General features: G+C 38.6%; 1 protein-coding gene across 9 annotated transcripts in view; it reads right to left on the minus strand.

Annotated features, from left to right (window-relative positions):
- FRYL (FRY like transcription coactivator) overlaps positions 1 to 12,585 on the minus strand; it is a 146,581-nt gene that overhangs the window by 99,086 nt on the left and 34,910 nt on the right. For 2 of the 9 annotated variants that reach the window (XM_081924278.1, XM_081924277.1), the window contains exon 1: positions 5,997 to 6,014. The exons of the other annotated variants lie outside the window; for them this stretch is intronic. The gene's annotated coding sequence lies outside the window, so the exon portion shown is untranslated. Of the gene's footprint in view, positions 1 to 5,996; positions 6,015 to 12,585 lie in introns of those variants that run through there. 9 annotated transcript variants of the gene reach the window in all.

The raw sequence follows: 12,585 nt of genomic DNA on the forward strand, positions 1-12,585 counted from the left end.
TGTGCGGCACTCATTTCACTTCAGGCCGAGGGAGCCAGCGACTGTCCATAGACAGCTTTCTGGGTCATGTGGCCAGCATGACTAAACCGCTTCTGGCAAAACAGAAGGCAGAGCACATTGAAACACCATTTACCTTCCCACTGCAGCGGTACCTATTTATCTACCTGCACTAGTGTGCTTTTGAACTGCTAGGTTGGCAGCAGCTGCGGCAGAGCAACGGAGATCATCGTATTGTGCAGATTCGAACCGCCAACCTTCCAATCAGCAATCCCAAGAGGCTTAGTGGTTTAGACCACAGCGCCACCCGCATCCCTCTGGACTGTAGAATATTCACTGTTTATCCAGACCCTTAAAAAAAAGTTTATCAGCTTCAACACTTCAAAGAAAGAGGAAAAACTAAGAAAATGTCTTATTCTTTCTGTAATATCTATTCAACATAACAATATCCAACATCTTTCCCCTTGGAAGTAAATTATCTTTAGCATTGACAGTAATCATCTGTCTTTCAGATACTGAAACTATCCCATAATCTGCTCCACTGACTGCCGATGCGCTTCAAAGGAGTCAACAGTAGCTTGCAGAGCTGATCTAAGGGGCAGGGACTGGGAGATAGCCAATGAGACAAACTGACACAACTTAGAGAAAATGAGATTTGCTACCAAGGGTAGCAAATGGTACAGAACTAGATAAATGCCTTGGAATCCATGCCATAGGTTACAGCTCATTTCAGGCAAGAAAGAACACGTGGTCAAATTTAATAATCAAATATCAGTATACTAAAAGAAACAAAACAATGAAAACATTATCTTCTTTTAATGTATACAGAAATTTGCACCAAGGTCACACCTAAGGAGTATGTGCAGATATTTTGTATAGTGATGTGCACAGCTACATTTTGCTTCAAAGTGCAGCATGAAATTGTAAAGTCCGCTTAGAAAGAGGCAGATTAAATAAGACATTTGCATGGAATAGGACCTTTGGTGATGCACAACACACATTTAAAAGTAGAGCTGTTTCTTCTAGTTACAGAGCAAATCAGTAGGTATACTGTTGTGGAAAGCTAAGACAGAGGCTGGATCTAGACACATCGAAAAAGTGTCTCAGTTAAACACATTATAAACTTTATAAAGGGAAATCACGTCATCTGGTGTCACAGTATTGTAACGCATATAAAGCTCTTTTTCTCTACGAATGTAGATGAGTCCAGAGAGAATGACAGGCAAATGACAGGGACTTACAGGCCATTGCACTTTTGTCAGTGTAACCTCTGACACAACTCCGTTGAGTTGGAATGATAAGCAGAGAATGACCATGAACATTCCAATTGTTGGACAGCCTCAACTGGTAGTTTTGCATCTCTGATTTCTGTGTTACTCACATAGTATAATAAAGCCATGTCACACACTGAAAAGCAGAGTACCTTTTTATTCACGGTTATTCATTGTTTGTCTGGAAACATTAAAGACTAATGTCTCAATGTCGGTAGGATCAAACATTAGCCATATTCAGAGTAGACCCATACAACAAGTATGACAAATGTTACATATCACTCACTGTGATGTTCTTTATATCAATATTTATATCAACAGATTTACTAGCAGCAGTACCCGTTGCACCAGCTCTCCAATATAATTGACTTATTTGTCTTATGAGTAAAAATGCTCAAAATAATTGAGTTATCAAGTTCACATCAAGTGCAAGTTACAAGAACAGTGGCCCAAGTTGGGGAATCATATTGAGTAGCAGATAATACTACTGAACACAACTTAGGAAGAACTATAGTCAAGTAATTTGCATCTATAACTGGCATTTTATCATAATTATATTATTGTGAATGACTAACGCTAAGGCCAACTACACTTGGGGTGAGCCCCCTTTCAGACAGTACCAAAAGGGGTAACAGGAACCATTAATTACATCATAAGGTACATGGCTGAAATTGGTACCATCTGATAAAAAACTTCCTCCTCTGGAATTATATAAATAATTCCACAACAGATATAGCCTCTTTTTTCTTTTACCATATGATGTTTCCTCCCACACCGTCTTTTGAACTAGAACGGGTAATCCTTCAGATACCTGGTCCTAAGCTGTGAAGTGTTGTAAAGGTCAGAAGCAGCACTTTGAATTTGGCCTGGAAAGCATGGGAGCTAATGAAGATGGCAGAAAGTACTGGTATGAAATATCATACTTCATACTTTCCATCATGCTTATCCACACATCCCTGCTAACTAGTGTTGGTGCTGACCTTTAAAGCCCTAAATGGCCTCGGCACAGTATACCTGAAGGAGCATCTTCACCCCCATCATTCAGCCCGAACACTGAGGTCCTCCTCTGAGGGTCTCCTGGCAGTTCCTTCACTATGAGAAGTGAAGTTACAGGGAACCAGGCAGAGGGCCTTCTTGGCAGTGGCACCCTCCCTGTGGAATTACCTCGCATCAGATGTCAAGGAGATGAACTACATAACTTTTAGAAAACATTTGATGGCAGCCCTGTATCGGGTAGTTTTTAATGTCTGATGTTTTTATATGAACTGGAAGCCATCCAGAGTGACTGGGGAAACTCAGCCAGATGGGTGGGGTATAAATAATAAAATTATTTATTATTATTATTATTATTATTATTATTATTAAGCACATTTAAACTACTGTACTTGCTCAGTTATAAAACTGAGTAAATACCCTTGGAGAGGTCACACTCCCCCAGTCTAAGTTACTTCACAGATTTGCTGTGAAGAGTTTTGAAGCACTTCACGTTTTAGAAGTGCTACTGAATATAAGGGGGAAGGAGAGAAAAATAATAAACTACATTAAAGATTGAAATATACATAGCAAAAAGCTAAGTAGAATCTATCAAAGTTGCCCATTTGTAAAAGTTAAATGTGACATTTGCTAGTACACTAGTGAAAACAAACTAGTAAAATACCATCCTTTGCTAAGGTTATGAATGAAATAAGGGGATAGCTTATCTGCTAAATATTCTCACTACACAGCTGGTTTAACAGAATGTTCCTGACTCAATGTAAAAAGAATGCTTCAAACCGTTGGCAGAGACACAGCATCCTGAATCTAGGCCGTATGAATGTCACTTCATTGTTGTTAGTGAAAGAAAAAAAGTGCAGCTACAATCAAACCCTAGCCAGCATTGCAACACCATTCTGCCAGCTAAGCAAGCCTTTAAAAAACAACAACAGTGAGATGAAGCAGTGTTTTGAGTGTATACATTCAAGCATACATACTCATAGAAGGGATATCATAAAAAACCAAAAGTACATTGGGATTTCCTTTTGTAACAAGAAATCTCATTGACTGAAGTAGCTGGAGACAGTCTCTCAAAATGTAGCTATAGCACTAATTATATCCTATTGTCATTCTGTGTAAATTATACAATAGAAAATGCCACACTGTACCCCATTTAAAAGGAACATTTGCATTTAAAAAAGCACTCACTACTGAGCAACCATTAGGAATTTCAGGGAGCTACATTACCACCAACAGGATTACATTACATATAGTTTTCAAATAAGTAAAATAAGTACTTTGCAATTATAGTGTAATGTACAGAATAGAGCAAATGAATAACCTGGTTTAGAAAATTATAGCCTAAATAAGCATAATAATGCAAAGTATTCAGGATGAGCCAATCCCAGTCTTGAAGAAACCTTCCTGAACTTAATGAAACCAAACTGTTGATATTTTGAATCTCAGATAAACCAAAGAAAAAAGACTGACCAAATGGAACTATATAGACCCATAATATATTTCAAGGTCACTGGAAGGAGAGATGTCAAGGAAAGTAGAATAAAGCAAAACCAGAAAAAGTGGAATAGTCTTCCTTAATTCTGATAACAAACAGGAAGGATAATGCACAGAATCTTCCGATATTATAGTAGATTGCAAAGGTTAGCACTTTGTTCCAAACCTCATCAAGGCATACTGAGAGGAAGTTGTAGGAAATAAATTGCATCCATTCCAGAAATTATCCACATCTCCCTAAGGTGACCTATCTCACAGCATGAACCAGTACTATGTAATATTTCTTTCTCCACTGCTCATAGAGGAAAGAAACTATTAAGACCTGAAATCCCAGTGATACAGAATACTGTTTTATATCTTAAGAACAGTTCTATTGGACCAGAAAAAGATCCATCCAGGATAACCCATAAGTGATGACAAGAGGCCTAAATTTATGGGCAGCAGTACAATCAGTAAATAAATTGCCTTTGGGATATACTTATGAGGGGACATATATAATATGGACTATTTAAAGAACCGCAAGCAGCCTCAGCATACATATAAATTCGCAACCCAAAGCATACCTTAAAGAAAATAGCAAAAGTTTCAAATATATGTTTAACACACCTCAAGACAGAATATATATAAATCAGGAACATCTTTCAGTTGTTTCAAATCTCCCTTGGGTTGTTAAAAGGAATACATTTGAGCTTTGTTTGTTCATATACAAACTGAAAGCAGATATTTAAAATGTTACTAGCTTCTACTATAACCATGTATCACTTTTTTACTGTTTTCAACTTGCTCTGTATACATGATCTGCAATTCTAACATAGCCTGGAACATGTGAATGGTTAAAAATAATCTACTAAGCAACCTGTTGAATGTTTAATGCTATATAACCTACAAGGCTCAATAAGCAATACAAAAATCGGTATTTGAATATATTCAAACAGAATATCATTCGATACAATGTACTGCTGGGGTAAGTTAAATAAAAGGAAATTATATAAAATAAATAAAAGGAAAAAAATGGAAACAAATTATAATTGATTCTAGAAAAGGAAAGCTTACCTCCAAGTTTTGAAAAAGCTCTTCTTTCTAAGGTTATTTCATGTTGCCATGCAATGGTTATTTGAAAACTGCCAATATATACATCACAGATAACAATACAGAAGTGTCAGACCCATATTCTGTGAACTAAACTATCATCCAAAAGAGATAAACTGAGTCAGAGATTCTAAAACTTTCTGAACTCTGTCCTGACATCTCACGTTGCTGATTTCTACTCTCACCTACTCATACTTAAAAGGGCCAACCACCTCTTGCAAAATGAGAGATCCTTGCATGCAGTCATGTACAAATAGTATGTTGTTGTACAAGAGGATCTGTGAATGAGGGACTAATTTCCAACTTTGTCACCAGCAGAGGATTTCTCTGACAGACTCCTAAAACCATTCACAAAAAAATCTGAACAGCAAAGCAGCAGTTTTTTTCTTGATCCCTCTTCCTCTCCAAAATTATGTTTGAACAATTTGTTTCGTGACTGCACTTATGCTGTCAGGGGGCATTCAATTCCTGCTAAAGGGAATGGTAGGCTCCATCTGCTTCAGTATGACAGACATCCCAGGAACCTTTGAGTGACCATACACCCAGGTAGGGGCCCATCCTGTAATTTGGGAATCACCAAGTTAAGGATTAGAGTTTCAGGCTTTTTAGCTAGAAACCTACCTTTCCTCACTTGAATTAGTTTGTCTAAATGCACAGCAAAAAGCTGGGATTCATCTATAGAATGTTTAACAATGAAATTTTCTTTGCTTATTATGGATAAATTACATTGACTAAACAGTTCACTTGTAAGTATGTTAATGTGGAACTTATTTATGGTCTGCAGGCCTCTGATTTTGCTTCAAAAGCATTTTGTGCTGAAGGGAACTATGGAATAGTACTGAGCAGATCTGCTGCAGAGCCTAAGATCTAGAAACTGTCACCTCTATTTTTTGCAAAGAACGTTCCAAATGAAAGCAAAAAACCTACTCACCCCCATCTCCCATGCACACACAGAGTTAGAAATTAAAGATAATGTTTTGGAGGGTTTTGCATGGGAACTAGGAAGCATATATTCTAGTTGCCTGTACTTATCTATCTCTCCCATTTGTCTTACACAAAATACTCTATCTTTCAGCAGCTTAACATTCAAGAATTAGCATGCAAGGAGGAACACCCATGATGTAGCTGTCTCAGTCAAGATAATATACTTACAGCTGCTGCTCCATGACTTCAGCAGGGATTTAATGTTAATTTCAAAAAGCACAGAATCCTGGAGGCTCAACATCATGTCTCAGAGAGCTGCTGCTGCAGCACCGGCAGCTACAGTTTTGGTGGTATGGCTTTCCTAACAGTCATCCTTTTTTGCTTGCAGGCAACAGAGTTTTGGCCCACAGCATCAGCGCTTCATTACCATGCAGTCTCCGAGTGACGCACAACTATAGTAGAAATGCTGCTGAATGCAGATGAACTCTCCAGTATTGGGGGGGGGGGGAAGCTTACACGCTTGTCAAGACAGGATGCCCTTCAGGATCCTCATATTTCTCAGTGCTGACACAAATCAATCCCACACACCAGAAACAAAAATAGAAGAAAGCTATTCAGATATTAGCTGTTAGTTAGTCACCTTGTTGTTAGTAACCACAGGCCAGTGAGAGTTTGGAACTTTAGGTACAATTTATTGCAGGAACTCTAATAAAAAAGGATAGTGGGGAAAAGAACGTTGCCTACTTGCAAACTGAAAATGAAGTATTATGCTCTATTAGATTGTACTCTATTAGACACCAACATCAGGACTGCTTCCCCCCACATAAATATATAGTAATGCATTCTTTCTATTCCAAACAATCTGAACACAAGCACAGACTTCTCAACATGCCCCTGAAAATGCAGAGTACAACTTCCTGCCTAATCTATTGGAGATTATGACAGCTAATGGAATGGGAGGGGCATTGTAACCGTGCTATGAGCTTTCTAAAAGTACTTAATGCAATATTTCATATCTCATTTCCTAAACAGTGCCCACTTAGGAGAGAAAGAATTCACAGAAGAGGCAGATACAGTATTTAGTTCACCTCCATACAGTATCAACATTTATTGTTACTTTGTTCCCATAAAAACAGACAAAAGCAATTCTGAAAGAAGGTTAAAATGTAATCATAGATTTCATTTGGCTCCTTGTTTGAGAACTCAGAAAACAATATATATTTTCCCCCAAAGTAACTTAAAATACAGCCATGAGGCACTCGATATTACATTGAACAAAAATAATTATAGGCTTCAAAATAAAATCCTTATAACCAAAGCAGATATTTGAAAAATCACAACAAAATGAGGTAGGCAATGCCTAGATGAGAAATTATTTGTTTAATAAATTATCAATTAATCCCTACCTTGCTTCTTCCTCCAGAGAATGGAGCAGAAGTAGGTTCAATTATATGGTTAAGAAGAGGCAACAACTTTCCATACAATACCAAAGTTGTGGAACACACTGTCACAGAAAAGGTGACCGCCAACATCTTAAAGCAGTGATGGCAATCCTTCGGTCCATGAACCTAATTTGGCCTGCAAGTTTTCCCCAAGCCATATCCACCAGCCCCACATATGATCTCATATATGTGACATCAAGAGCAGAGTAGGTAAAGACATAGCTCCCTGCAAGGTTTGCAGGCATCATTGGCCAGCAGCACCTGCAAATCCCAGAGGCTTTGCCCACACTGTCTGATCTCAAACCACACGGCCAAAGGAAACTGCTTCAACTGATGGCATGGTGATATTAGATGACTGACAAGTGGGTAGGCCTGGGCGATGTATCACCCAGGACCAGTATAAAGAGCAGACCGCAATGCTGGTGAAACCACCACTGCTCCTGAGTTCCTCTGTTAGCAGCGTCCGCTGGAAGGTGTCAAAAGTTCCTTCCTCCAGCGGGCGCTGCAAGCAGAGGGACTCAGGAGCAGCAGCACTTTCAGCAGCGATATACTGCTGAGTGAAGCTGACATCGCGGTCTGCCCTCATACGGCACAGAGAGAGAAACAAGCTGTATTGGCAAGGCATGATACAGCTTGTTCTTTAAACTGCTCAGCTAAGGAAGTGTGCCAGCCTTGCATCAGCCAAGCAGTTAACTGTTTAACTATTACCTGCTGATATTTAGTTTGAGTGTTTACTATTGGGTTCTAATGCATTACTGCATATTGCTTTATTTGGTATAACTTGTTTATTTAAAAGTTATTGTATTTTTATATAGGATCTGATTGTTAATATTAATGTTCAATGTTTTTTTATTATTTTTGTGTGTGTTGGAAGCCGCCCAGAGTGGCTGGGGTATAAAATATAAAATAAAATAAGAGCCTTCAGCCCGGCATTGGCTCCTGCGAGCATGCAGCAGTATGGGGGCTCCGGGGCTGGCTCAGTTGGGGAGGGAGAACTTTTCCGATCCCCAGCTGAGCTGAGTAAATAAGGTGCATTGTCCCAGCCCCCAAGCGCCTGGGTAAAGCACCTCAGCTTCCACGGTTAGAGCTGGGGCAGTTTCATCCAGCACCTTACGGGCAGAGGCTAATGCAGCTGTTTTTTCAATATCGCTGTATACCGCCAAACTGCGATGTTTAGCTGGCAATACACCGTGATGTTGAAAAGCTGATATCGCCCAGCCCTACAAGTAAGTGTCCGTGGCCATCTGCCAAAAGTAGGGGAGGTCAGGATCTGACCCACCAGCTATAACCAGTTCCTCACCTATTTTCAAGAGAGAAGACACATTTAATGAGATGCATTCAGACTTGAGTGTATCTCTTTACAGCTTTCAGGAACAGTTCCTGAATAGAATCTCACTGTTCAGAGGCAATATACTTCTGATTATCAGATACCTCAGGAAGATAACCATTACCTCTGCCCTGCTTGTGAGCTTCCAGAAGGAACACCCAAGCTTTTGTAATTTAGTTTAGCCTAAATGAAGATTTCTTTATGGCTCTCTGCAAACAGTAATATATGCAAACATGTGAGCAGATTCCTTCCTCTCAAGTTCCAGGTTGTTATTTTGTTCACTTACATAAAGATTAACACTTTGAATGGCCACTATATGCCATCATTTCAGACTCAACAGTGTTCTTCTCAAGCCTACTAAGGTCTTTTCCTATATTAAGACGGCCATTTTTATATTTAGTGCTACAACACCTATTTCTCAATATTATAATGGATGTGAGAAATGGATCTGTTACAGGGGAATAGTCCTACTGCTTAAGCAGAGGATATATGACTAATTGTGGGGGTGGGGCAGAGGAATGCATTATCTCCAAAGGAGCAAAATCAGTTTGTTAATTGGTTCTTGGCTTAGAGTGATCAATTGATAAGACACTCTAGGAACTAGAACAACATGCTGAATTATAGCCTCGCCTATAGGTGTGGGTTGTTTCTGGCTCTTTTTGTGATATGTTTGTAAACTGCCTTGGCACACGTGTAAAAGATAAATAATAAATTATGAAATAACAATAAATAAATACAGAATCTCTGGAGAAATCAGTTAATATTTCTACACCTCTACATCGCTTTAGTGTGCCTGCCAAAAACATAAATTCAGATAGCTATCAGTTTGGCTACATCAGTCTTAGACTTAGCTACAACTGCCATTTACCTATACAGTATGTGCACTAGATGGTTCATTTTAAAAGGGCATAATTCTTCCAGTCATCCTACGACTTGCATGGGATTGCTTGTAGTTATCTGGAGGTTATTTGCTAGCACATACAGTTTTTATGGTTAAACCTATTGCCTGGTTGATGCACGTTGCTGAGGCCCCACAACTCCACCACATACTAGCTTTAAAATTTGTCCAGTTCCATTTAAAACACCCTGTTTGTTTGCCTCATAGCTCAGAGGCTGGGCTTCCTTCAGTAAAATCCAGAATGCTCAAGTATTTCCATATATGTGCAAGCTGCATAAGCCATGAAAAAGTCCATGGCAAGATAACAGGAGCTGCTACTATCAGATTATAATTAATAGAGATCTGAGCACAACAAAGTTTGAGCCACAGTGGACATAAGATTTAAGATATATTTTTTTAGCATTTCCTAGTAGATATAGAAACAATTCTGAGTATATTACTGACGGCAGTGGTGCCACTTTATGAAGGTGGACTGTTCTCAGGAAATATACTTTCAAAAGCTTATACATCCCATTTCAGGTATCATGGACGGCAGATAGAGTGGGTTGTCAATAAAATGCACATTGTCAAAGTACAATTGAGGGAATTGCACAATATACTTTACATTACTGTTTGCAGTGTTCCTCAAAAGAGACTTACTGTGAGGCACCAACAAAAAGCAATCAGGACTTACAGACTCAGGTTGCTAGCCACACCCTTGCCAATCTGACTAAATTTGTTACCTATCGAGCAGCACTGCCCATAACGGTAGCTGGAAAGATTAGGAATAAGTTTATGTACCTTTGCAACAGCCAGAAGTGGGAGACTACACTGTTAACTGTCCTGAAGTTAATTTGTACTTTGTTTATAATGCTACAGTTGTAACAACTTATGACCATAACTAATATATTGACTGATATTTTCAAAGAGAGAGATCAAGGAGATCAAGAACAGAGACCCAATGTTTGTAGATACTGTTTGTAACTAAAAATGAATCTAAAAAAGTAGGTAACGCATCGTGCTTAGTTCTTCCCACGGCACCTTCCCTTCATTATTATTTTTACAGATGGCCTTAAGGTTTTTTGCACAAGTAGTCTGAATTTTGAAGACAGTTACCAATGACATCAATTGAAAAGGTGAACAAATCCTTTTAGCGTATGTTTTCAGTCCAATATTCCTTTCTAATTAAGCACTACCCTGTTATCTATTTTAAGAAGACCACATCACTATTATCAATTCCATATAATCCTTAGGTACAAAATATTCTTTTTTTTTCATTTACACAACAGAACAATAATTGGTTGAAGTTGCACAGGTATCTCCCTTTATGAAACAAATAGGAATAAAATTCTGTTTTCTTATTATTGTTACAAGTTTTTGCAAAAGATCAGGTTTTCACCAATACCTATGTCAGTAAGTGCAGGTTATAACCTAAATTCAGCTTTCATAAGACCATCAGCAGCAACTTCCCATTGCATATCAGTAAGCTACTTGTACACAGAACAAGCAGTCTAATACTGTACTTATTCAAGTTTACATAACTTTACTACAAATATCGTAACAGGTACAGCTATCTCCTATTAACAAGCCTTTTAAGTTGGGTTATATTTCACATTTAATCATTACCTGTGTCAGACCCCCATCTTCTATTAACATCCCACTGGTAATTCAGCAGTTCTCTGCGTGTGCTAGAAGAGCACTTCATTCCATTATCAGGATACAAAAATAGAAATAAGCAGATAATTTAAAGAGGATTCAGCTGCTGTCTACTATTGTAAAAAGCATGATTGTAGGATACTATAATCTGCATTTCATAAATGCCTACCTCACACAGTTCTGCAATAGTAGTAATGGAAACGATTTGGAGAAATTTCTAATGACATAGCCAGTTGGCGGCATTTAAACAGACCAAATAGAGAATTAATCTTCAACTGTAGGATTAGAGTACTTTATGCCTGTTATCTCAATTGCTCAACCAAGCTAGAGTACATCCAACATAAATGTTGAAAGACCTCTTTCATTTCAGCTGCTGCAGATTGCCACCTGCAGTCTCACTGTGTTACAGTAGCATCACTTCAATCTAACTGATTATCAGTACTTTCAATTTTAACTATGTTTAACAAGAAAACTAAGCTGCCAGTGAACCTCACACTAAATTATTTTTATGTGGAGTGCTGGCTGTAACTCTAAAACTTACACACCCACCCCAGTTCCTTAAATCGAATTAGAGGCAGTTGGTTGCTTGAATTTCAGCAAGTAGAAGATGGTAAATTGAATCAAAGCACAAATATGTCTGCATTTAGTAATAACAGATTTTAAAAAATCACAATGGCTAGACAACACCATGTTCACAAGCATAGCTTAAGCTGTTTGAATTCGAGAAGATAATATGATAAAATTAATGATGCATTAGAGTTACCTGCCCACACCAAAATAAACTTCCCTCCAAATACAGCATTTACTCAAGAACTGATACACACCTCATTTTCACAGTTAAAGTGATGCATAATTTCTGTCTAGGCCGTTCTACTTAAAATACAAAACATGTTGGCTTCACAAAGCTGCAAAAGTGCAGCGACTGAGCTACAAAATCAAAAATCCCTAGTTCTAATCTTACATTTTCTTTCTTGGACCATGCTCTCTGCTTCCTTGAGGAAGGACTTCTGGTAAGAGACAGGTCGCACATCACAGTGGTTGGCAAGAATGTGTTTGCTAAGAGTCTCATGAACCTGATTAGGAGAGCTTTAAACTAAATCCTGAGGGGGAAGGGGAGGCAATATTACAGATGACAGGGGACCACCTGGTACTTGGGATAATGGCTTCATTGATGCTCAGAAAACTGAAGTGGTGCTACAGAAACTTGCTAAAGGGCAAAAAAACCTACACTACGACTTGTGACTGGAATGTAGAAATTAAGAGGTATAATCTGTTCAAAAGGAATAGACCAAACAGTAATGGTCTAGCAGCATTATATGTAAAGGGTGTGTGCACTTGTGAAAAGATCCATGACCTGCACTGCAGTGGTTGGACTAGATAACCCTTCGGGTCCCTTCCAACTATACAATGCAGTTATTCTATGGCCTGGAGCATGGAAGGCAAGCTGAGAGTATATAGGGAAATATTGTAGGAGAGAAAACAACAGTGACCTTACTGTGGGTGTCTGTTACAGAC

Source organism: Podarcis melisellensis (genome assembly GCF_964234715.1).
Source record: "Podarcis melisellensis genome assembly, chromosome: 9".
Classification (NCBI taxonomy): Eukaryota; Metazoa; Chordata; class Lepidosauria; order Squamata; family Lacertidae; genus Podarcis; species Podarcis melisellensis.